Source organism: Amia ocellicauda, chromosome 6, assembly GCF_036373705.1.
Source record: "Amia ocellicauda isolate fAmiCal2 chromosome 6, fAmiCal2.hap1, whole genome shotgun sequence".
Classification (NCBI taxonomy): Eukaryota; Metazoa; Chordata; class Actinopteri; order Amiiformes; family Amiidae; genus Amia; species Amia ocellicauda.
The window spans coordinates 34,769,451-34,797,361 of NC_089855.1; the positions used below are offsets into that span (position 1 = coordinate 34,769,451).

Sequence of the window (27,911 nt, forward strand, 5' to 3'; positions counted from 1 at the left end):
AGCAAAACTGTATGTGTTTGTGTGAATGGATGTTTTTTGCTTTAGAGTCTGTGAAATTAAACACTAAAATGTGATTGGCAAATAAATCTAATATTTGCTTGTCAGCGCAAGGTAATATTAAGCACCTATTCAAGTAGGAATTCATAATAACTCATGGATATAATTCTGTAAAAAACAAACAGCATTTCAAACGAGGGGGAAAAGGAAATATTTCTTACATGCAGTGTTGATTCAGCTATGCATTGATTTCCATGTTTATTTATTATTATTTATTTGATAATATTGATGTGATCTACAGTAAAATCCTTGTATCGCCTACAATAACAACTGAGTAGAGTACAGAGCTTAATTACTTACAAAGAAAGTATCTGATGTATTTATTACAGGTCATTCAAAGGGAGAATAAGAGCATGTCTTAAGTTTTGAACTCTACTGAGTTTGCAATTGATAAATAAATAAATAAGATTAAAAGGAAACAATGCCAGAAGTTTACTGCTAAAACCTTGGTATGCACATAATTACAAAATGATTTGTAACAACTCTTCTCAGGTTATATAGATCCAGTAACATAAGGGTAGCCTACAGAATGGGGGGTAGAGGGGGAAGCAGTTAAACCCCCAATAACTCACAATAGCCAGGTCTAGCCCCTTAAGAAATTGATTAAGTATTAAGCAGTTGTGCATGTGATGAATGGATGTATGAATGAGAGGTTACACTGGGTTAATGCTGGGTTGATTTAAATATGTAAACAATTATTATGATCAATATCTCAGTATAATTTTGAAGTTATCACTTATTAGCTAATAAGCAATGGCATTTTGATATCAAGCCTCATGAAACCTTATTAAATGTTGATAAATTCCCTAGTATTTTTTTTTAACAGAGCAATTTCTTAATATTAGCCCTTTTTTTTTTTTTTTTACTAACCTGTAGTCCTCTTTGATCATAGTTGTGTGCAAGTATCTTTTTTTGAATAACTGTGAACACAGCCAATAAAGGTTCAGTGTGGTCAAGGACAGGTGCTTCCTTGTCTTGATTTTGCATATCCCAAAACAAGCCATTCAGAAGAAAAACCCAAAAGCTAATTTCCACAACAGCAGATATATTATCTAGGTGCAGACTGCAACAGTTATCCAGCCATGACACCTATACTCTATAATAGCTCCAGTAACATGAGTACTCCAGTTTAGTGTGTCTGCCGTATGGTCTTTGAAAGCTGTAGTCGAGCTTGTTTCTTTTTGGTATTTTAAAATCACTTTTAGTGCTAAATTCATTAATTTAAGAAAGTGTTCGGCTCAATGAATTCAGAGCACAGGTGGGATGGAAAAACAGAAGACTCCCGCACTTCAGAACTAAACTCCAGCACCACTCTCAAAGTGGCCAAAAGTGAAGCATTATGGGGGATATGCAGAAGCACTCCACAAGCCTAAGTTAGACTAGGACTGTACAATGCCAGAACTGCATGGCCACAGTCCATCAGGTTTCTCTAAAGCAGTCTTTCTGAAGTATCTTAAGAACTGGGAAATGTTGTTGTTATATAAATCCAATTGAGTCAATAATGAATTGTGTTGTGTACAGAATTGAAAGGACTTTTAATATAAATAGGAGATACAGTTAGGTCCATACATAATTGGACAGTGACACAATTGTCATCGTTTTGGCTCTGTATGCCACCACAAAGGATTTGAAATGAAACAATTATGTGATTTAAGTGTAGACTTTCATCTTTAATTTGAGAGTAGTTACATCTAAATTGGGTGAACGGTGTAGGAATTACAAACATTTTTATATGTGGTCCCCCCAATTTTAGGGGCTCAAAAGTATTTGGATAAACTAACATAATCAAGTTTCAATACTTGGTTGCAAATCCTCTGGAGTCTATGACTGCCTGACGTCTGGAACCCATAGACATCACCAGATCCTGGGTTTCTCACCTGGTTATGCTCTGCTAGGACTGTACTGCAGCTGTCTTTAGTTCCTGCTTGTTCTTGGAGCATATTGCCTTCAGTTTTGCCTAATTTAATTCATGCTTATGTTAGTTTGTCCAAATACTTTTGAGACCCTAAAACTGGGGGGACCACATATAAAAATGTCTGTAATTCCTACACCGTTCACACAATTTGGATGTAACTACCCTCAAATTAAAGATGAAAGTCTACACTTAAAACACATATTGATTGTTTCCTTTCAAATCCATTGTGGTGGTGTACAGAGCCAAAAAAATGACAATTGTGTCTATGTCCAAATATATATGGACCTAACTGTATATATTACACTCCAAGTTCAGAAACCAATGTTAAGTGGTCTCGTAATTTTTTATTTTATATATATATAATTTCACAGGCTTGACAGAAATAAATTATCCCAATTTAGGAGGCCTGCTTATGTGATATATATGTCGCATTGAGTTCCTAGGGGTTAAGAAATGTTGACATGGGATTTATCCTTCAGCTGTTTCTTTTCTAATTCCTCTGTGCTTCCTCTGTGTCACAGGGCACATTTTTATTTTAACTTGTGAACAACTCTTAAAATTGGGGCTAAAATATTTCTCACCAGTACATATCTCAAACTGATGAATTATCTACCTCAGAGTTTTCTAAATTGTACACCTTCTCTTCTGGTCACTTGGCTGATAAAGTACTATCCAGCATGGTACTGTACTGCCCTCTGGTGGATACATTTTGATAGAGCGTTTGAATACCACTGAATTTCTTTCTTGAAACACTGGGGCGGGACATGTATTTAATTATTTATGACCTAGGTGGGGCTGTAAGGGCGTTCTACAAAGCCTGTTAACCTCTGGCAAACCCTCAGTTACATTTACATGTCAGAGATTAAAACTCTAAGAGATTCCACTATTTGAGTGCCCACAAAAGAACAAATACAACACAAATATGCTTAATGATAACTCAATTGTTCATAGTTTGGAATATTACAGTATATTTTTCCTGTGTATTAAAGCAAAATAATAACAACAATAAATATAATTATAATAATACGCATAGGCTGGTCCACTGGTACTTTCTGTCTTACAAACGTACTGTTGCAATTGAAAAAAACAGTGGATAGCAAATGAGAAAAAATACAGACCAGTACAGTCACAAATAGAAAATAGTGTCAAACAGGTTCGTATTCTCATGAAAGCTACTTGTATGGATTTGACACCACCAATTTGAAAGACGTCTACTCTCTTTCGCTGTGTTGCCTAACCTTCTCTTCTCTTCGTGCGATGCCCCTGTGGCACAGACTTGCCTGCTAAACAGAGCAAGAACGAGACAAATAAGGAAAAAGGGAAATACCTAGAAATCCAGACCCGTGGGAGAGGACTGGCGGTAAGAAGCGTATTAACTACAGATCCAGTGCAGTGTGTGGCTGACAGACGACTCTCCCCATCGACACCTGGAGAGAAGTGTGCGAGAACATCGTCGCCTCAGATGCAGCAGATAAGGTTACCTCAGTGCGTGGGTTTAAACGGTAAAAGTAGAGGTAGTGTTATCGTTGGCTACCGGTAACTTCATTGCAAAGCCATAGTCACGTGAGATAGAGAAAGCGCGCTACACATAACGTGTTTAATGTGCTGAATACCATTTAGCTGGCTAATGTGTCATCCTTCATATGTATTTCTTAAGTGGAAAAATATGAATTCCTCCTGAAGCAGTTTTTAGTTGTTTTTTTTTAGGTTGATTCATTGCATCCCAGGATACACCTGTGACTGACAGGATATGACTAGCTTTCAATTCTTTTATTTTTCTTGGATACATTTCCAGTGAATTCCACCAATGCTGACATGTACAGTGGTTCCAAAATATCACTATTTACTTCAAAACACTACCAGCAAGAGAAGCCATGTTATTTATATGTCATAACACAATTTTTATCACAATGGTCTCTGAAATGCAAATAGTATCCTACAAATAGTATGGTTAGGGAATTGCCTTGCCTAGATTTCCTGTTTTGAGTGTTTCTTTGGGTTAAATTTAGAATATGCAGTTTTTTTTCCCCTTATACATTGGAATACGTAATGGTTAATCAGTCTTGCTCACTGATATCAAATTCATTAGCACTGATATATATATATATATATATATATATATATATATAAAAAATATCAAGGCTCCGCAGTATACACTTGCCAATCTAAATGAATCTACACATGATGGCTATTAAAAATACATGTACTTGCAACTGAGTTTGACAATTCTATACATGATATTTAAAGTACATAATGAAAGACGTATTTACAGTGCAATAGTCTATGCAGACTTCAATACGTCGTAATCTGTGCCAAAATGTGTTCTTTAATTTAACCACTTCCTTATGTTGTTTTCACAGTCGTTTCTCTATTCAGTTGATCACATTGTTCACTATGATGGAGAGCTGTTCTGTGACAATGCTGTTTTTCCTAACTTTGATCTCAGGTAAGGCATGTTAAATTAATTTGAAACCTCTCTACAACTGGTGAAACTGGTAAATTTGTTCTTAACAACTTTCTGTACGGTGCACTTTCTGGAGTTATGTAGATGAACAAGTTCTCTCATTGAAACGAATCGCAGAAACACCAATAATTTAGCAATTTCAAAGGTGGCAAACAGATCTTTCAGTTTTCACTTTCATTTGTCATAACCACTGAGTAGAAGCAACACTTATGCAACACGCAAGGAGTAGTGAAAGATTTTTGTTAATGTTTGAGTGCCAGCATATTTCTACAGGTTTATGTTATAATGTTCTAAAGGTTTATGTTAACATTAGCATGTGTTAATGGAAGATATATATATATATATATATATATATACACACTCACCTAAAGGATTATTAGCAACACCATACTAATACTGTGTTTGACCCCCTTTCGCCTTCAGAACTGCCTTAATTCTACGTGGCATTGATTCAACAAGGTGCTGAAAGCATTCTTTAGAAATGTTGGTCCATATTGATAGGATAGCATCTTGCAGTTGATGGAGATTTGTGGGATGCACATCCAGGGCACGAAGCTCCCGTTCCACCACATCCCAAAGATGTTCTATTGGGTTGAGATCTGGTGACTGTGGGGGCCAGTTTAGTACAGTGAACTCATTGTCATGTTCAAGAAACCAATTTGAAATGATTCGACCTTTGTGACATGGTGCATTATCCTTCTGGAAGTAGCCATCAGAGGATGGGTACATGGTGGTCATAAAGGGATGGACATGGTCAGAAACAATGCTCAGGTAGGCTGTGGCATTTAAACGATGCCCAATTTGCACTAAGGGGCCTAAAGTGTGCCAGGAAAACATCCCCCACACCATTACACCACCACCACCAGCCTGCACAGTGGTAACAAGGCATGATGGATCCATGTTCTCATTCTGTTTACGCCAAATTCTGACTCTACCATCTGAATGTCTCAACAGAAATCGAGACTCATCAGACCAGGCAACATTTTTCCAGTCTTCAACTGTCCAATTTTGGTGAGCTTGTGCAAATTGTAGCCTCTTTTTCCTATTTGTAGTGGAGATGAGTGGTACCCGGTGGGGTCTTCTGCTGTTGTAGCCCATCCGCCTCAAGGTTGTACGTGTTGTGGCTTCACAAATGCTTTGCTGCATACCTCGGTTGTAACGAGTGGTTATTTCAGTCAAAGTTGCTCTTCTATCAGCTTGAATCAGTCGGCCCATTCTCCTCTGACCTCTAGCATCAACAAGGCATTTTCGCCCACAGGACTGCCGCATACTGGATGTTTTTCCCTTTTCACACCATTCTTTGTAAACCCTAGAAATGGTTGTGCGTGAAAATCCCAGTAACTGAGCAGATTGTGAAATACTCAGACCGGCCCGTCTGGCACCAACAACCATGCCACGCTCAAAATTGCTTAAATCACCTTTCTTTCCCATTCAGACATTCAGTTTGGAGTTCAGGAGATTGTCTTGACCAGGACCACACCCCTAAATGCATTGAATCAACTGCCATGTGATTGGTTGATTAGATAATTGCATTAATGAGAAATTGAACAGGTGTTCCTAATAATCCTTTAGGTGAGTGTATATATATATATATATATTCCATTAACACATGCTAATATTATATTTATTTGCTAGGAACTAATGGAAATTCCTACAGCAAATTCCATGAGCACAGGATTTAAAAATGGCCAGATGCATTAAAGAGTTCCAGTGGCTTTCCTTGATATGTGTTGCCTAATTAATTTAATCTCAGTCATATATGGTTGGACAAATAACACAAAAAGAAAACAAAAACGTCTTCAAAGTCTGATTAGATAACGCATAACATAATCCAATTGTCAACACCTTTCTTGAGTATATTCTATCTAGACCAAACATTCTAGACCTTCTTGTCTTCAAATATCTACATGCTGATTAAAATTGATTGAATGATTGTCGTATTCAATGGCAGGGATTGTAGTCTCTTTTGGCAATCTTGAGGTTGAAAAAGCTGGTAGTTTGTCCAGTATTTGAGGCAGAGATTACTTGTGCCATTGCTGTATTTATCAAGTCACTAGCTCCTGATGAACTCCAACACTGTAGCTGAAAGTATTCATGCATTCATTTCAATCAATCAATCAATTTGTATTTGTATAGCGCTCTTCACAGGGTAGCCACAGAGCATTTACAGAGTGATAAACATACTACAACAAACATACATCAAAATGTAATTACAATAATTAATACAAATAAATCAAAATAGACCTTTAACTAAAATAAAGTAAACCAACATTAAATAAACCATTAGGCATGGAGGAGAGAAAAACAAAAACTCCTATGGATGGCATATAGGAGAAAATAAATCTCTGGGGGTCCAATTCTTAAGGCCTAGGTTTATTGTTTGCCTCTGGTGGGAGCCTCTCGCTAGCACTCGGGGGTGGGGGGGTTGGTACATCAACAGCCCATGGGTGGCGATGGATCATCAGACCTTTGTGGGTGCACTGTTAGCCCTCCTTGGTGCAGTGCCTCTGGGGTATGTTGCACTTCATCAGCCTACCATGGTGTGGGACAATGTGCCAAGTCGGCCCCTCAGGGGGGCTCTTTCTGGAAGACAAAAATTAATTTGCGCTTAGGTACTGGTCATACAATGCAGGACATCCCCAAAACAATTGTGCATTGCATGTCCATGGCACACCGGTGGCACTATTGGCTATAAAAACAGAGACTAAAAAGATTAGTCTTCAGACGTGATTTAAAGGCTAAGATAGAGGGGGCATCTCTTACATAAGCTGGAAGATCATTCCACAGTTTCAGGGCCCTGTAACTAAATGCTCTATCAACTGTGTTTTTTTGTGTATTTTAGGGACCACTAAGTAACTGGCTCCCTGGGATGAAAGTCGGTTGAAACCATTTTTCAGTGGAATAAGCCATTATTTTCGATGTTATATAGGAGAGTTTGGCAAAGAGGCGATTGTTAAATGAGGGACCTTTAATGTAATTTATAGTTTTAAAGACTGTGTTCAGTGTTAAGCTGAGATCCTCACACAGATTTATATCTGCTAGTGCCTGGCAATGAATCATGCAATGAGATATTATGCAGTTGGGCTGTCTGTTTTAAGCGACTATTGAAGCCCTTATTATTTCCCATCATTACTGATGCCCCATCATAACAACAACAAGGTTTTCATATGGCAGCTATGCGCTATAAAGTAATGATCCACTTCACGAAAAATATCCTTGCCTATAGTTGTGGTGTTAAGATTTTTAGACATTAACATATCCTGCTTTAGTTTAGCTTCATCAATGTACCGCACATACACAAGTAGAACCGCCTCATGTTCCACTGTGGTGGTTTCATCCAACTGGATAGCAAATTGTGCCTTCTGTAATTTTTGTACCAGTGTTTTCTTACAATTTACAGCCATTTTGTTTATCCTGTCTTTCACTGTATAGTCTGATAATGGAATAATTTTAAGCTTACTTGCCATTTGTGGTCCACACATTTTCTTGACCATTTCAATAAAAGCAGGTTTGATCAGCTCCTCTCTGACGTTCTTTTTTGTTTTCGCAATTAAAAGCGAACAGCAAAAATAAGCTTCTGTGGCCTGCTGTGCATCGCTTCCTACAATTGCAATTTATTTATTTCTTAAAAAGTAGGCATGATCTTTACTTACAGAGTTTGGGTGCCTGGTTTCCTGGTGTCTTTTTAATTTGCTCAGCTTCTTGCTGCTGTTACCGAGGATTTCACCACAGATAACACGTAGAACCCTCGTTTTGTCAGTAAGTTTTTCCGTAAACTCCAAGGTTAGATAGTTGTTCTTGTAGGAACGTGTTTTCTTTTTTCTTATTTTGGAAGCTGTTTGGTTCCACAATGTTTAGACATTTTGTATTTCAGGTGCTCAATATCAATGTAGAATGATAATACAAAAAATATGCTATGATCTTTATAGTCTGTCATTATTCCCTCTCCTCTTTGAATACATCACACACACTGCGTAAGTCTTGTGACTGCTCATGAATTTTTCATTTTAAACATTTTACAGGACAACTCCCTACTCAATAATTAATAATGAAGAGAGTTCAGGTACGGGTTCAGAACTGAAAAATAAAAGTCTGACCTCACAATGGGCTAAGCCAGGCCCTGTCATATTAAGCACCCCTCAATTTGGGAACCATGGCTCTAATCTACTGCCAGGTCAATCAGTCCAGGAAATCATTTAAAAGATGATCGCAAAACAAGTATAGGTGTACATTATTCCATATACCAATTGTGGGAAACGCATGCAATTTATAACTCCTCTTGCTCCTCAGGTCTCTTCTCCTCCAAACAAAAGTGCATTTTAATCCCCCTTCCCCAGCCCAGGGCCTATGAAAACCTAAATTTTAACTGATTAGCACTTCCCCTTTAAATCAATCTTCCTTTCACTTTAGGTTCTTTAGAGTCCGATCTGAACACCACGACTCCCAGAGATGAACAAAAACGCACAACAAGTAAGTTAACCCCTAACAGTTTTATGTTGTCTACATGGTATGGGAGGGGGGGACCCCAAAACCCTGCAAAACCACAAATGAAATAAATATTGCTTCCACTGCAATAAGAGCTTATGTCCTTAATGTGTCTTTGATGAATAAAATGAAAACAATAAAAATTAGGAGAGAAACCACTCGCTATATATATAAAAAATCCAAATTTCTATTTGCAGAATGGACAGTCGTTATCTATATGACAAGAACAGCTGCTATTTGTACAAGCTTATCAACGTTCATGGCTGGATCCATTTTGCTCTATGTACTCTTTCTTGCATGTAAAAGGTATGTATCATGCAAAGCATTTAAGCTTTTAATATTTGTGCATTTATATGAAAATATTTTAATGTAGTTCAGGTTAAGCAGCAGACTTAAATCCCAAATCCATTAGATGATGCTGTATCTATATTCACATTTATAATAATAATAATAATAATAATAATAATAATAATAATAATAATCGAGCAGGTGTATGTGTGTGAGTGAAGATGTGTTGGGAGTTGGAGAGAGAGGGGTCAGGGATGACTGAGATTTTTAGCTCTAGAGTAGGGAGCGAGTGTAGTAGATTCTATATGGTTTGTGTATACTTAATCAATTATTTATAAACAGACCACGTGCTGCAGAATAAGACCTTTATAAAATGGCATTTGCAACCCCGGAAACTAAAGTGTTATCAGATTAATCTGCTACAAACAACCTTATCTTTTGTTCTGATTTCGCTTGCTTTAAGTCGCTTGACCCCACTGCAACAAAACACAATATCTGCTGAGTTTGACCACACAGTGTGTTATTTTCCACCCTGCTGCAGATGGAGTGTATGTCACTTCTTCCTGCCCCCGTTTTAACAAGTCCTTGTACCACATATAAAAAATGCCTTCTGAAAATTATGCAATGAGGACGAATGCATTACTTTAGTATACCTTTATTATAGCTCTATCTATAAAATAGGTTAATGTAGTTGTATTTTTACTGATTTTGTTTTGATTGAACATAGCTAACATCATATTTGCTTTCCTCTAATTTGACTTTTTTTTTCATTTAGGTACATTAATAATACAGTAGTCAAGTATTGATCAAGGTGACCCTGAACGTTTTACAATAGTAGTTGTCATACTAGCAATGTTATCAGTTTGGTTTGATTTTATTAAACGTTTTTGGTAACACTTTTTATTAAAGTTCTGTTTATATGCCTTTCATCAATGTTATAAAGTATGCATACAATTTGCATGTATAGAATATAATATATATTTTATTTTACACTGAAGAATCTATAACACATTTTTTAAATATGTTCACAAGGAAAAAAAACCTGTTTTAAACTGCAGTGATTCACATGATTTCAGGATAAATTCAGCACTTCCTGTGGGTTCCCTTTTGTGGGTAGTGCATTTTAATATATATACACAAAAAATATTTAAAGCAGTAATTGACTATCCAATTTAGACTTTATTAGACAATTTAGACCAATTTAGTACACTGCTGTAAAATTGAAAAAGACCTGGGAAAATGTAGAAACTAGACAGATTTCCCCACTGACAATAGTAGAGGGCACACAACTGTTTAGGAAAGCGTCAGTAGCCTGTGTCAGTACATTGCATTGGAAACAGGAAGACAACCTACGTGACCCTCCTTAGACTGCACACGTCAGAATGACACTGGCATTATAAAAATGGTTTGGCTCATACTGACAATGATTAAATCAGAGCCACAAAGGAAGGTTCCTTTTTTCTTTTTTTGGTCTTTATTTCCCTTTATTAATACCTTTGAAAATGGTATGTTCTGGGGGGAAAATCAAGTATGTTTGTTCCACAGATTCAAAACTGAACAAAGCATGCAGGAGGGCATTATTCTGTCAGAGGTAATACTATAATACTATAATACTCAGCCAACTCATTTATATTAATTTTGTGTTTGCAAATATATTTCTTGTCATTCTAATTGAAATCTCTCTCTACTGCTCCTTGGGCAGAGAAATGTGTAATTGTAAATTATACATTTACAATTATTAGCCAATGAAAACCAATTCAAACTCCCAGTTACCAGTTTAATATAGAGCAGTGTTCCGACACAGACAGTGCAGCATTGACAACTGACTGAACTGACTGTGCCAAAACAAAGCCAGACACTCTCATGTTCAATATAAATTGTATACTGTACAGTAGATAACATTGAAATACCTCTTTACAATGCAATATGCCTGTTTCTATGTTTCAGATACATTCTGAAGACAGCAGAGACAGCAACTATGTTGAAGAATTGAATCCAGTCTATGGATGGACTTGACAGATTATCAGTCTCTTATCATTCCCTATTGCTATTGCCCATTCAGTCTGCTCCTCCACTATAAATTGCCAAGTGACCTACTGTTTAGACACACTCCTTCTCCTTGCATTCTGCACAGCAGTGGAACCAGGACTACACCATCTCTCATCATCTTTCAACAGCTTAGACTGCTTCAAGTTCTTCTCCTATGTTTCTGAATGTTCCTGATGTTTATAGATCATGTAGCCCTCTTAAACAAAAAATAAACTTTTCACTTGAGAAAACTAATTTTAATCACATCAAACTAATACTGCAGCATCATTAAATAACCTGCTGAAGACTCATTAGGGCTATCTACATGCTCCTGTGGGCTATTTTCTCAGCATACCGCCACTTACATAGTAGCAAAGGCCGACTGTTCTACTAGCGCAACTAGGAGCGAGGCCACAGATCTACTTGTATCATACATAGCATGTGGCAATCAGATTACCTGTTGTGTCTTCACGTAACATTGTGGCAATGGACCCCTGTTCCCGCAGGAGAGGGGCCACAGACCCACTGTATGACTCAAAACAGATATACACAGTGGGCTAGCCAGAACACTGGAGTGAACATAACAGTATATACAACACGGGAAACAGAAGAACATTCATGCTGCCTCCATGCAGCACAGGAGCAGTCTCGCTCAATTTAACAGTACAGAGCATCCGGCTTCACTGTGCTGTCATTAACAAGCTATATACACAGTGGGTTGCAGGAACCAGTTCATTAATCATCTGCGCAACACAGGAACACAGCTAGTATAGCTAGATGTGGGACAACAGCAGGCTCTACTTTGTCATGACAAATTAACTATATACTCTTTTATTGTGTGAGTATTTTACATTACATATAAAAACATACACAATTTTAATTCTCATGATTACAATTATTAAAAATCATTTCTAAAATAATTCTTGAAACTTTTAAAATCTTAAGTGATTATCAACAAAATAGCAAAAAAATTGCAAATAAACTCAATAAACAAGTGCATTAAATCAAAACAACTAAATGTGTTAAAATGGCAAACTGCAAAAAGAACAACAATCAAACAAAACAGTCTAATACATTGAAATTAATTGGAAATGCATCAGATAAAACAAAGAAAGAAACTATATACTATATACTATGAACTATATACACTGCATAACATAGGAGGGGTGACCACTCACCACACCAAGCTGGGCCTGGGGTGGGACAGGGTAAACCCGGGCCAGTTGCAGGGACTGCTCTCTCTCCTGGAGGGTGCACATCTCGATCTCTTCCACAGAGGGTTCAAAAGTGAAGCCTGGCAAAATGGGGGCATCCATAAGTCCGGTCATGTCCGACTCAGGGACCCGTCTTGCCTGTGACAGCCAGAGTGATACATTACAGTGACCAGCAGGTCGGCTGCCGCTGCAAACTCCCCGATAGGGAGCGGGGCTGGTGATGTGTTGGCTGCGTCCGGGGCCTCAGCCAGCTGGGCCAGGTAAAGGGAGGGCAGGCTCTAGTTGTTATGGAGGTGGGCCACTTGGGCTCTAGCCTTGTAAGCCCTCCAGAGTAGGAGGCAGGGGCAGGCCAGGTTGCTTGGTTCCGTGGACAGTGGAGGTAAGAAGGCCAGAGCGGCAATGGTGATATTAACAAGCAGGAAGTCCATCTGGTCTGCTTCAGCCGCACCCTGGGTTCTGGAGTTGGCCTTTCCTGCCTGAGTCTGGGCAGGGGCCATCGCCGGGTGATCCTGGGAGGGCCCTTGTGGGCCGCTGTGATTGGTGTCCTCTCTCGAACCTAGAGTGCAGCAGTGTGGGATCGGACAGCCAGGGGAGGTAGAAGCAGTCCACGGCCCTCTGGATCACAGCCCAGAACTCCCAATCCTGTCCCACAGAAGCAGGAGGAGTGTCACCAGTCAATGGAGGGGGCAGGGTTGCCAAGACTGTATCCTCCTCCATGAGATCCACCTCTAGTTCTGAGCCTGCATGAGGGCTGAGAGACCTCCTCTCAAGTCGCCTGCCTGCTGCTTGCTATTCATGGCAAGGATGACCATACAGTATCTTGCTGCCTGTTCATGGAGTTGGACCTCTGGTGCCAACACCTTGACGAGAAGGGGGCAACGATGATGAGGAACAGGAGGAGGGGGGCGGCGGCCAAAGCAGGCTTAACCACACAGTGTGTGCCGGGGTTTCTGGGGTCCAGGGTCCAGGGGCTGAGGGTTGTAGGCCACCAGCTGAAGCGAGGCCTAGAACCGAGGCCGCACACATGAATCACGAAGCGTAGCAGAGCTCAATCCCAGCAAGCTGAGAGAGCGACACCTTCTACAGCTGCAGTTGTAGGCTGCAGTGCGGGCGCAAGCTGGCAGGGGAGCCCCTTTTGTGGGTGAGGTCTCTTATGACAGACCGAGGCTTAGGCTAGGCGGATTTTACTAATGTTGCTTACGCTCCTGTGTGGAGGAAAAAGCCCTGTGAACAAAACCAAAACAGCAACTAGACTAATTAATATGTATAAAGCACTATACTATAATATTCAAACAACTAGATTTAATGTGTATGTGAGAGACTGAAAAGAGAGCTTCCAGTGCGCGGATGGCACAGAACAGTAGTGTAAATACCAAATAATATTAACTACACACACACAGACAAAGGATGTAGCCCAGGACAGCGGTGAACAGCATGATAAGTGCAGCCAGTCAACTGAATACACAATATTTTTCACAGGAAGTGGGAAGGGACCTGTTTGTCTAAACTACTATTCCCTTTCCAATAAAATAGAACACACAGGTACAGCAATCAACAAGAGTAAGAATGGAAACAAGTCTCTGCTGAGCAGAGTCCCGTTGCTGTTTCTCCACCAAGCACCATGTGCAACCTTACAATAGTCTTATATCACGACAATCCATAGCTCAGGTGGCCATGCAGGTCCCTTTGGGCAGCAGTCCCTCCTGACAGTCTCCCCAGGATCTCTTCCTCCAGCACTCCAACCTCAGAGAGAGATAGAGAAAGAGGGCAGCAACATCTCAGAGGAGGCTCAACAGCCCACCTACGTGAGTTATACAGTTCCCATTCATTCCTCCATCAGTCACCAATCCATATCCCTTTCTCACCACCAATTCCAACATTGCTCTCCACAAATGCAGCACTGGATCAAGATCTAATCAGACTGCCCTGACTAGAAGGACCCCACACCACCGGAGTTGCAAAGTAAGTGAGTGGATTAATTAGGTGCCTAGTACAGTGTCCTAACTTTGCGTTCCTTCTTTTCTGCAGGTAAGTCAGTACCAGGAGTCAGTACCCAGTCATCACACACTGCAAGGACAGTGGCTGCGAGGGGTGCGATAAACACATTAATGCTTTCCCAGTCTATGCTTTCTTGGTTATACCTCCACACACAGTAATATGCTAAACCTATAGCTGGCATTCGTCACTTCTTTTAGCTCAGTATCTGTGTGCAACACCAGACTTTTTCTCTCTAGCGATTTATCTTTTTTGTCTCTATGTCTTCTAAATCAGGGTCTTTCTCTACTCATAAATAATAATAATAATAATAATAATAATAATAATAATAATAATAACAACAATAATAATAATAATAATAATAATAATAATAATAATAATAATAAATAAACAAACCCTCGGGTACAGCCCAGAATGCGATACTTAGCTTCGATATAAAAAAAAGGCAGTCCTGTCCTTTGCCACTGGTGCTCCAGGGGCATCAATCCAGCAACCCCTCACACTCCAGTCCCTCCTTCCTTCTTATCTTCCTTCCTTCCTTACTTCCTTCCTTCACCTGGTCTGGCAGCACCAACCCTCTTCAACTCCTTGCTGCTTTCCACCTCACTCTGTTCTCCCAATCTCAGGTTTTAGTGCCTTTTAAGTCTGCATCTGCATCTGTGCCTGGGACACACCAGCACATCACTACACCTTGCGTCAATTTTAAATGTAATGGATGTCTATGGACCCAGACACACCAGCGCATTGCGTCGCATCAATTTGTGGAGTGTCACATCAAGATTTCTCTCAGACTCCGCGTGAACCGGCGCCCCTGGAAACCCCGGCACACACAGTGTGGTTAAGCCTACGGGCCTACGCGGTGCTTGTATATGTCAACAGCAAGGTTGCGTGTGGTTGGCGTTGCAGTGCCCCCGTGTACATAAACATTACCGGGTGGAGACACACTTACAGTTGCGGGCTCGCTAGACGCTCCACTTGTTGCAGAGGCGTTTCAGTTGTTGTGTGCCCCTGGTGCAAACACTGACCGGTGCTCTGCTGCACATTTCCCTGTGCACACGCGTGTGCGCTCGGCGCTCAGAGCTTGAGGCGGAGCTCATGGAGGAGGAGCTGGTCGCTCAGAGACCTCCTCCTCCGTTGAGCGTGGACACCCCTCCTGCTCCCACGGGCCAGGACAGGGAGTTCTGGGCAGTCATCCAGAGGGCTGTGAGGGGTCAGCGTACTCGGCCCAACTGGCAGAGCCCTCAGAGTACCATGGCGCATCACCAACCCCACCCTCTATCTTTGAGATAGCAGCGGTTGCTGACCTGCTTGTCACAGTGATGCGCCAGGGGGCAAGGGCGACTGGGCAATCCCTGGCAGCCATTGTGGTGGCGCACCGTCAGCTTTGGCTGTCCCAGGCACAGCAGGTCCCTAAGGCGGACAGGACTCACCTCATGGATGCCCCTATCTCGCCGGGCTTCACTTTTGGCCTCTCTGTAGAGGCGATGCTGACACGCACCCTCCAGGAGAGGGAGCAGTCCCTGCAGCTGGCCTGGGTTAATCCCATTGCTCCTCAGGCCCAGCAGTGCAGTCAGTCTGCGGCAGCCCCACGACCACAGCATTCAGGCCACAGCCCAGGCCACAGGCCAGACCACAGCCCAAGTCACAGCCCTGCCCACCTGCTGATCTCCGCCAGCATCTCACTGGCAGGCAGGCACCCCCCCAGACTCACCGCCCTGGCCCCCGGTAGATCACGGAAGCTCACAGTAGGAGGGGACCTGGCCCGACCCCACCTCCTCCATCACCCGAGCCCCATCCCTGAGGTGTTCCAGCAGCCTCTGGCCCACCCTTACACCCCACTGCAACTCTCAAATTGACAACTCTGCACTCAAGACTATTGGGTGCTCCAAATTATATCAGTTTGCTACTCCCTAAAATTTCAGACATGTCCACCCCCCTTCCAGGGCGTGGTGTGGACGTGAGTGAGGGACCCGTTGCAGTGTCCCACCGGGGCAGCACAAGGGATTCTATTCCCATACTTCCTTGTGCCGAAGAAAGATGGCGGTTTCTGCCCCATCTTGAATCTGAGGTTCCTGAACCGCCACCTCAAGGTGTTGCGCTTCAAGATGCTGAACCTCCGCACCATGTCCCAGGCCATGAAGCCTGGCGACTGGTTCACCATGTTGGATCAGAAAGATGCTTACTTTCACATCCCCATTGCGCAGGCGCACAGGAAGTTTCACCACTTCGCCTTCGAGGGCCGAGCTTTTGAGTTTGCTGTTCTCCCCTTTGGCCTGTCGCTAGCCCCACGCACTTTCTCCAAGTGCATGGACGTCGTGTTAGCCCCCTTGCGTTTTCAGGGGGTCAGCGTCCTCAATTATCTAGACCACTGGCTGATTTGTTCTCATTTGAGGGAGTAGCTTCAGAAACACACAAACCTGATTTTAGGCCACCTCTCCAAATTGGGGCTTTGGGTCAATCGAGAGAAGAGTCGCCTGACGCCAACTCAGCAGGCACAGTTCCTCGGACTGCGCCTCGATTCCGTTGCCATGCTCGCCACACTAGCACCAGAGAGAGTTGCCTCTCCCTCTTCCAACTGAGACCTCATGGTAGGGTATCCCTTTGCCAGAGGCTACTGGGCCTCCTAGCGGCTGCATCACAGACCCTTCCCCTCAGCCTCCTCCAATTGAAGTCGCTGCAGTGGTGGTTCAGGTCTCTCAGGATGCATCCTCGCCACAATTGAGCATGCCAAGTAATACTCCGGCGTGCTGGAAGGTGCTCCGTTGGTGGTGTAGCCCTCTCAGTTTGACCCTTGGTGTGCCCCTGGTGCCAGTCTATCATCGAGCAATTATGATGCCAGACAGACACCTCCAAGCAGGGTTGCGGAGCAGTCTGCGACGGACGTGGAGTCTGAGGCAGGTGGATAGAGACTGCACAGGCCCTCCATATCAACATCCTGGAGTTACAAGCAGTACTCCTTGGACTGTCTCATTTCCTGCCAGTCCTGCATTCTCCCTTCTCCCGGTGGTCCTGGAGAAGGTCAGGGGAGAACGAGCAACAGTTCTGCTGATAGCCCCACGTTGGCCTCGCAGATTCTGGTTTGCAGACTTGATTGCCCTCCTCCACAGAGAGCGTTGGCAGCTCCCAGTGAGAGCGGACTTGTTGTCCCAGGTGCAGGGCACAGTTTTGCACCTGAATCCAGGCCTCCTCCAGTTCTGGGCCTGACCCCAAGCAGGAGCGATTGATTGCTTGGAGTCTGTCAGACGCAGTAGTAGCCACTATGCAGTCGGCGAGAGCTCTCTCAATGAGGTCACAGTATTCCTACCGCTGGCAGACATTTAGCACCTGGTGCCAAGACCCAATTCATTGCCCTTTCGGGGGCATGTTGCAATTTCTATAGGAGCTGTTGGACCAGGGCAAGTCCCCGTCTGTGCTCAAAGTGTATCCCCCTATTTCCTGGCTGTGCAGTATTTAAAGGGAGCCTGACGGCTGCGGCCTCTTCACACCCCTTCACTGCCCGCATGGCGTCTTGATGTAGTTCTGGACACACTTTCCCAAGCCCCATTTGAGCCAATGAGCTCTGAAGCTGGTGTCACTTAAGACTGTGTATTTGCTGGCAATCGCCTCTGCAAAACGCGTGAGCGAGTTACACACCCTGTCCGTACACCCATCGTGTGTCCATTTTGCGGGAGATGGCTCCAGGATCATGCTACGGCCTAACCCTGCGTTCCTCTGTCAGGCTCTATCGCTTTAATGTTTTCTACCTTATAAAACAAAACGTAACTCTATCCCACAATCGCTCTGGCTCCTCCCACAACAGGGTATGGACTTCACAATGGCCAGGTTTTTCCAAAAACCTCTGGGACGCATCCGGCACGGCATGGCACAGACGCTTAAGCCAGTGGAACCAAGTCATAACAGTCATGATTAGAGCATATAAAATATTTGTGGGCATAAATAAAAGATTCCCGGTATAGACTCTTATGAATGTTTATACATTTTTTTTCCTTCAGTAAATCTTTGTAAGTGTGATAATAATTAAACATTTGATTTTAACTTGTATACATTTGCAAAAAGTCATTTTTAAATTAAGCTTTTAATATTTTACACCAACCATGCATATTTAAAACACATTTCAAACAAATCCTCCAATCTGCAATGACTATGTTTTATACAATGCATAATTGCACTGTTCTAATTTTCAAATACATAAATTACCATCACTAAGCTCATGTGCTTCACCCTTTTCTATTCACCCAACGAGTCACTGCATCTTTCAGTTCTAGAGTTCAGAGAAAGAGAAGTATTTTGTTTAAATCAAATCCAACAAAATGTTTTTAACAAAATGCAATGTCAGATGTAAAGTTAGCATAGCAGGTGTATCTTTATAAATATGCATTGATATGTTGCGTGAAGCTTTGGCCTGTCACTATAGAGAATGAAATAGCAAGACAAGAAAATAAATATGTAGTGTTTTGTGTGTAATACCACTAGAGGGAGTGCCGTAAATGAATAACCTTTTCCGTTCCTTTTTTTCTTCATATCAAAGGACCACCAACATAAAACTATAACTGTAAAAGTATCTCTGCTGGATGAAGCCATAGATATGTCTTATGATTTGCTTGACATGGCTTTTTAATCTGTATTTCAGTAATGCAAAACATATGGCCCTAATTCTCTATATTGTAAGGCTAATGTTAGACGATGAGTCTTACATTGAGGAGATGCAGTGATCTGCAGCCTCCAGAGACTGTTGTTTTAATCGGCCAGTCAACAGTGTATAAACAAATATACAATACTTTGTGCTTCTAGCTGAAATTTCTATATTTTCCAGTCGGTACATGTGCATCTGATTAATCATCTCTGTACATCAGGCTGCAAATACACAAATTATATTTTCCTTTTGTGGACAAGCAGTCAGAACAAATATTCCACCAAGAAAAAATCTTTAGCGATTTCCTGACAATTGAATAAAGTAACACTGATAACAGCTTTTTATTGTACACAAAACAGTTACTTTAGTCGCATCACTGGTGTTTCTCTTTGAATGTACATGGACCAAGGTGCCTCCTGCCAAGGAAATATATTTTCAGGAAAATCTCAATATTCGATCCAGCCCTGCATACTTTTTACAGCACCTTTTTTGATTTATAAATTTCACATTTTAGCATTTGCAATGCAAAACAAATGTTCAGTGTATTCATTGTTTATATATTTACATATTCCAAATATTAAACCGTGGTATTAAATGTTAATTGTGTTAATTGGCTTGTTTACATTACAACATTTACATATATTTGTATGAGATTTAAAGATTTATCATATTTTAAAAATCTCATAGAATTTATCACATTATGGAATTTGTGAAAAATATATTAAAATACTCCCTTGTTTCCAAACACAACAGTCTGTTATATATGCCAATGTTATTGATTGTTATAAGCGCTGTTTTTTATTTTACCTATTTTTATATATTTGCACTGTAAATAATGTTACATAAGGGTTCAGGATTTGAATGTTACACTCATAACTTCTTATTCAGACATTCTTTTGGATGTAAATATTTGTTTGAGTGCTTTTCTGGAAGTCAATGGGGAAATTCAGAAAATCATGGATGTGATTATTTAGCATTTATTTAGCATTACTGCGAGCCATTGTTCAGTGTAACTGCGTGTATCTGGAACTGTCTTTGTCTGTATTCAGATATTAAGCGGCCATTAATTGTGCTATTAGCAGTCCTGCATGGGAGGGAGGGCCATCCTGACCAGCCTTGTGTCATTCAACGCAACACAGGTGTTTCTGTCCTAATTAGTACAGGTGTCGTATTTAACCGCCCCCCACCCCTTTGCGCCAGCAGTCAGCGCCAGCAGCCTTCAGTGCCCCCCTTCTGAAGGGCCCCACTTACAAAGGGCAGGGACTCAAGCTGCGGGGACTCCAGCGAGGAGAAGACTGCAAGGAGACGCTGCACAGCAACAACAGGCAACCATGACGATCTCTCTGATTAAAGTCCTGCTCTCTCCTTCCTCTTGGCGTGCACCTGCGCGCCATTGTTTCCCTAATCCCTCCAACCCCATCTCTCTGCCTCTCCCCCCCTTCCTCTTCCCTACCCTCTACTCCACTCTCTGGGGGCCTGTGGAACTGCCACTCAGCTTCCAACAAGGCCGACTTCATCTCCGCCTTCGCCTCTCACCAGTCTCTGGATTTCCTTGCTCTCACCGAGACATGGATCTCCCCGGACAACTCTACCACACCTGCTGCATTATCCTCTCTGTTCATCCTGTCCCACTCCCCTTGACTTACCGGGCGGCGAGGAGGAACTTGGCTCCTGCTCTCCCCTTCTCTCCTCTTCTGTGTCCCCCCCTCTCTCTCCTCTATCTCAACCCACAGCTTTGAATTCCATGCAGTGGAAATCACCTCTCCCACTCGCCTCCTTCCTGGATGAACTTTCTTCTCTCCTCCCTCCCCTCGCTGTCCTCACCTACCATCCTCCTGGGAGACTTCAACATCCACCTCTCCAACCCTTCCCACTGGGCAAGATTTCTTCCTCTCCTTCACTCCTTTCACTTCTCTCTCTCCAGGTCTCCCCCCACTCACAGGGCTGGCCGCCAGCTAGACCTCAACTTCTCTAGAGGCTGCTTCCCTTCAACACTCTCCGTGACACCCATGGACATCTCGGACTACCACTTAATTTCCTCCTCCCTTTACCTCCCCTCCCTCCCCACTCCACCCACTCCCTCTGTCACCTTCCACCTAATCTCCGCTCTGTCTCCCCCTGCACCCTGGCCTCTACTGCCCTCACTCTCTTACCTTCCATTGAGTGTTTTTCCTATCTATCTGTCAACTGTGCTACCTCCTCTTTGTTTTCCTCCCTCACCTCCTCCCTTGACTCTCTCTGTCCTCTCACGTCTCATCCTGCCCATCCCTCATCTCTCTGCTGTTCTCTGTGCAACCTGAACTAGTCTGCGTGCCGCCGAACAGAAGTGGAAAAGGACCAAACATTCTCGTCCTCTCTCACCTCAGCCAAGAAGTCTTATTTCCAATCTCTCTTCGAATCCACTGTCAACAACCCTCGCAAACTCTTCTCCACCTTCTCCTCCCTCCTTGCCCCTCCTCCCCCTCCTCCTCCCCCATCTCTCGCTGCTGATGATTTCGCCTCCTTCTTCTCCTCCAAGATTGCAGACATCCGCAGGCTCTTCAATAATCCACCCTCATCTCCCATCACACCAAAACCTCCCTCCGATCAAGCTTCCTTTTCTTCATTCTCACCTCTCTCAGATGCTGAAGTTTCTGCTCTCCTCCTACGTCACAAACCCACAACGTATGCCCTGGACCCTCTCCCTTCTCGCCTCTTCCAAACAACCACTCCTGATCTTCTCCCCTTTATCTTCTCCCTCCTCAACTCCTCACTCCTCTCTGGCTGTTTCCCCTCTGCATTAAAACAAGCTGCTATCATCCCACTCCTCAAGAAACCAACCCTTGATGCCACCTCTCCTCAGAACTACCGCCCTGTTTCCCTACTCCCCTTCCTCTCAAAGACTCTTGAGCGGGCAACCCACCGTCAGCTCTTGGACTTTCTGTCCCAACACTCACTCCTTGATCCTCTGCAATCCAGGTTCCACACAGCTCACTCCACCGAGACGGCTCTCCTGGCTGGCACTGACTCCCTCAGCTGTGCTCAGGCGGCCTCCCTCTCCTCCGTCCTCATCCTCCTTGACCTCTCCGCAGCATTTGACACCGTTGATCACTCCATTCTCCTCTCCTGCCTCGCTGACCTTGGAATCTCTGTGACTGCTCTCACCTGGTTCTTCTCCTACCTCAGTGACCTGTCATACCAAGTGACATGGCAAGGTTCCTCATCCACCCCCCAACCTCTCCTCACAGGCGTTCCCCAAGGCTTCGTCCTGGGCCTGCTCCTGTTCTCTCTCTACACTCGCTCCCTGGGCCCCCTCATTGCTTCCCATGGTTTCTTCTACCACTTCTATGCTGATGATGCCCAGATCTTCCTGTCTTTCCTCTCTTTTGACCCTCTCATCCACTCTCGCATCTCTTCCTGCTTGTCTGCTATTTCCGCCTGGATGCACTTGCACCACCTCAAGCTCAACCTCTCCAAATCGGATCTTCTCTTTTTCCCCCACTCTGCCTCACCTTCTGCTGACCTCACCATCTCGATCCCCTTGGAATCCACCACACTATCTCCTTCTTCTTCCGCTAAAAATCTAGGAGTCACCCTCGATCCTGCGATCTCCTACACCCAGCACATCACCACGCTGACACGCACCTGCAGATTCTTCCTGAGCAAACATACGCCGGATCCGTCCCTTCCTCACCGACTACTCGACTGGTCCTCTCCCGCCTGGACTACTGCAACTCCCTCCTGGCCGGCCTGCCTGCATCCACTACCCGCCCACTCCAGCTCATCCAGAACTCTGCAGCTTGTCTGGTATTCTCTCTGCCACGATTCGCACATGCTACTCCACTGCTCCGCTCCCTCCACTGGCTCCTGATAGCAGCACACATTCAGTTCAAGACATTGACCCTCACCTACCGCTGTCTAGACCACACTGCACCAAGCTACCTTCAGTCACTCGTCTCTCCATACATCCCCTCCAGACCACTGCACTCCTCCAGTGCCAGAAGGCTAACTCTGCCTCCTCTCCACTCTCCCTCCTCCAGAGCCCGCTCCTTCTCATCCCTGGCCCCTAAGTGGTGGAACGACCTGCCCACTGAAGTCAAAACAGCAGAGTCCTTGACCTCATTCCGGTGCTTACTCAAGACGCATCTCTTCTGACAGCACTTGTAATATTAGTCCTCTATCCCTGCTAGATAGCACTTCAGTTTATTATGCTCCTCGCGTTCTTGATTGTTTTCCTCCTTGCTCCCTTTCCTGTAGCCCTAGCCTGTAACCCTACATCTTGACAGCACTTAGCTTTCACCGTCCAGGATGTAGGAAGTCTCTTACTGTACTTGTGTAAATTGTAAATTGGAATCTGTAAAATGTATTTTGAATTGTTATGTTTTAGCTAAGTTGAACTTGTAATGATTGATGCCTTGTACTTCTCTGTATTTTTGCACTTATGTTGTAAGTCGCCCTGGATAAGGGCGTCTACCAAGAAATAATAATAATAATAATAATAATAATAATAATAATAATAATAATAAACATTTTACATGATCTAGAATAAAGTGAGTGAACATACAAAAATTGTCTCTTTTCTTGAGAACCCCATTGGTTTTTGCACAACCAGTTATCCCTCTTCAATGACACAATTAAATCAATGGGATTTGATTAATGAGCAATTAATGTTGTGCTAAAACTAACAAACCAAAAAGAAAAATGAATTGAAAAAAGAGAGTCCTGCTTCATGGGCCTTAGGTGAAGGATCTACTTGACAAGGTGATATTAATGTACATATTTCAACATTAGCATGCCATGAACTGTTGTATTGCAGGGTCTGCTCATAGCACCTCATTCAAACTGTTCAATTGCATTAGGACAACTTGAAACAGGCAAATATATTTTTGTTGGGAACTACCTGCTAACAGCTTTGACTTTCAGACAGTGTGTATGCTAGGTACTCCTCTAATTTGTTTAAAAAATGAGGAAATTCCATTCAAAAATATCGACCGAATCGTTTAGTTTGCAATGTGTCTACCCGGAACCACTACCCCAATGCAAAGGACCTGTTTCATCATGAACAACACCTGGACTGATGAAAGAAACACAATGGAACTGACAAGTCTGAAAGCATTGCTTATCACAAGAGTGAACTTTGATCAAAGCTGCATGTAATTCCACAACCAACTGCAGAACAGTGTGCTGCAGAAGATTCATTCCTCCAATAAGTACTCCAGTCACCAACAATAGAGGTAAGATTACCTACTTCATTTAATTAAATGATTAATAGAAACCAAACCATAATTTTACTACATTTGATAATTTGTATCGTGTAAGGAAACATTTTAAATGGGGACACTATTAGACTTAGACAAATACCATATTTTAAGTGATGTAATTTTTTTTATAAATATTTATTCAATACTTCCTGGTTTCCACTTTTGAAAATCGTCACCCTAGTCAAGTATGCCAGCTCAATTGGCCATCCTTAGCTGGTGACACAAGCAGACTGAGATAAATTATAATGGCTAATCTCACAAGCACAAACATAATCATACCAACGTCACATCTGAGAATTGTGCAGGGCAATGAAGGACATTATTTGCTTCCTTTAACTCTCAGATTATAGACCAAACCATTCTATAGAGGGCCTAAAATACGTATCTTTCACAGTTTAAAATAATGTAGTCATTTAATATATCAAACATACTACAGCAAAAGTAAATATATTGATTTCAGCAACTGCTGACAATGACTTTAAACATTCTAACACTTCGAAGTAGGCCTACCTGCCTGTCACCACCAGCGTGACTTCCTTAATGTTTTCCGACTGTCAGTGTCTTAAAGTCTCTATGTTTATCAGTGTTTTCACTTGTGCTCTGGCTATTTCCTGTTGTGTCGGTGAAATGTTAATGGAGAGATTCTATACTAACATTCTCAGTACACAAAATATATAAAAATAAAGGGAAAATATAAGTGAATTTGAGACCAACCAGTGAAATACTTTTTACATTAAGCTGATTTGAGTGGAGACAGACAGATTTCCATCACGAAAGAAAACACAGGTGAGATTTTCCAGAGATGTTGATGATGCTGACAAAGAATGCATATCAGGAATACATTTTATTTTATGTTGTTGGTTGCTAGTTGCTAATAAATATGCCAGAATGATGCATAGAGAGATGAAGACTGAAGTGATTTTTTAAAATATAGAATTAAATGTTTTGTTCAGAGATTTCTTAGATATGCTTGTAGCTAAGGCATATTATTAATTTTTAAACTACAGTTTAACTGCTTCTAACATAATTAAATTGTTTACTGAGAAGGGAGGCAAATGCTTTTGATTTATTTGGTCTAAGTGTATAACAAGATTAATATATGGTATTGCAATGTTAATCAGACTTTGAAGTAATACGTTTTAGCCATTTAATTCTTTATTTTTTAATTTGTGGCACAGACCATTTACAGCCAAAAGGATTATGGTGACCACCAGGAAAGTAATTCTACCAAGTTTGACCATTTGGTTGTATATTACTTGTGCAGGTAAATAAATATGGATTGTTTAAATGCACTTAGCTGATGTTCTAATGTAGTTTGTGTGTATGTTTGTATTTATGTGTGTGTATATATTCAGTAGCGTTAGGTAGGGTTACTTTGAATTACATTACAGAATACTAATTACTTGAAGATAATATATAATGTAATCCAACACAATACTTCAATTCAATAATGTATTCATATAACTTTTCAGTATTTTAATTGTGTTAAAGTGTTTTTTTAAGTTATGTTACCAGGAAATGTTTTGTAATTTTAAGAATTTAAAATGTAAAAAAATAAAATAAATGTAAAGTATTTATTTTAAAGTATTTATAGGTATACACTTCCTCCTAACATGTATTTACTGTACCCTTTTATATTACTTAATGTGATTTCATAATGGTTTACCTTTAATATATATATTTTAATTTTTATATATATATATATATATATGTTTACAGATGAAGGCAAATCAAGCAAGAACAAATCATCTGTTGTTGGGAATACTGTAACTCTTCCATGTAAAAATGAATCGTTGAGTGAAATATCACAAGTCACTTGGAAAAAGGAAGAAGAAACCCTGATCAGTTACAAACCAGGCATACCTGCATTTAAATTTACAAATAAAACAATAGAAATCCAAAATGTAACAAAACTATATAGCTTAAAAATTTTCCACGTACATCATTCTGATGCTGGGAACTATACATGTTTGTCTACGACTAAAAAAGGAAGTTGGGAAGAAACCTGGGAGCTTCTGATTAAAGGTACAGCATATTTACTTCACATATTAGTCCTGGTGTTTCTTATTTTTCAGATTCGGCCATGAAGCACCAAATACAAAATGTGTTGTAGTCTAACAGTTTGTCACACTCAAATCAGCCCCAAGCGTGCTGCATCATGTGTTCCAGGCTCTTGAGCAGTGAGGTTGTGATGAATGACATTTTATGTTACCCAGAATTGAGGGGAGATATTATACATTTATTCCATGAGGAATGAAGTAGTAATAACCAACTACCCATATATATATATACACACAGTGGTTAAATTAAGTATTTTTGTTAATTTACACAGCCTACTCAACATGTTGCATGTTGAATGTTGTTTTTATCATAAAACAACAGTTAATGAAAAATAAAGAAACTGAAAGGTCTTGGTTAGATATTTCAGTTTTAAAATTTTCTTACAAATATTTCACAACATAAAACCAATGTCACCTAATAATAATTTCTTTAGAGTTTCAGTATTTAAAAATTAAAGATCAAACAAAATGAAATTTCATTGTAATCCAGTAATTTAAGAAAATAAATTATATATATATATATATATATATATATATATATATATATATATATATATATATATATATAATTTATTTTCTTAAATTACTGGATTACAATGAAATTTCATTTTGTTTGATCTTTAATTTTTAAATACTGAATACTGAATACTGAAACTCTAAAGAAAATAATGAGACTATCAGTGTTATTCACTTCACCTGTCAGTGGTTATAATGTTATGGCTGATCGGTGTATATATATATATATATATATATATATATATATATATATACACCGATCAGCCATAACATTATAACCACTGACAGGTGAAGTGAATAACACTGATAGTCTCATTATCATGGCACCTGTCAGTGGGTGGGATATATTAGGCAGCAAGTGAACATTTTGCCCTCAAAGTTGATGTTTTAGAAGCAGGAAAAATGGGCAAGCGTAAGGATCTGAGTGACTTTGACATGGGCCAAATTGTGATGACTAGAACTGGGTCAGATCATCTCCAAAACTGTAGCTCTTGTGGTATGTTCCCGGTCTGCAGTGTTCAGCACCTGTAAAAAGTGGTCCAATGAAGGAAAAGCGGTGAACCGGTGACAGGGTCATGGGCAGCCAAGGCTCATTGAAACACATGGAGAGCAAAGGCTGGCCCATGTGATCCGATCCAACAGATGAGCTACTGTAGCTCAAATTGCTGAAAAAGTTAATGCTGGTTCTGATAGAAAGGTGTCAGAACACACAGTGCATCGCAGTTTGTTGCGTATGGGGCTGCGTAGCTGCAGACCAGTCAGGGTGCCCATGCTGACCACTGTCCGCTGCCAAAAGCGCCTACAAAGGGCACGTGGGCATCAGAACTGGACCACGGAGCAATGGAAGAAGGTGGCCTGGTCTGATGAATGACGAGTTCAAGGTGTTGACTTGGCCTCCAAATTCCCCAGATCTCAATCCAGTCGAGCATCTGTGGGATGTGCTGGACAAACAAGTCCGATACATGGAGGCCCCACCTCACAACTTGGGTTCAAATCCCGGGTGGGACAGTGCTGTT

The 27,911-nt window shown here is 41.6% G+C and overlaps 2 long non-coding RNA genes across 3 annotated transcripts; both read left to right on the forward strand.

Annotated features, from left to right (window-relative positions):
• The first annotated feature begins 4,330 nt into the window (after positions 1-4,330).
• Positions 4,331-11,488, forward strand: LOC136751421 (uncharacterized). Of its 2 annotated transcripts, XR_010817002.1 has the most exons (5): positions 4,331-4,418; positions 8,847-8,906; positions 9,119-9,227; positions 10,755-10,800; positions 11,157-11,488. It is a non-coding gene; the product is annotated as an uncharacterized LOC136751421 (long non-coding RNA). The 2 variants fall into 2 exon arrangements; XR_010817003.1 differs by lacking the exon at positions 10,755-10,800.
• A 13,446-nt stretch (positions 11,489-24,934) lies between these two features.
• Positions 24,935-26,338, forward strand: LOC136751423 (uncharacterized). Its single transcript, XR_010817004.1, has 3 exons — positions 24,935-25,105; positions 25,498-25,583; positions 26,039-26,338. It is a non-coding gene; the product is annotated as an uncharacterized LOC136751423 (long non-coding RNA).
• The last annotated feature ends 1,573 nt before the right edge of the window (positions 26,339-27,911 follow it).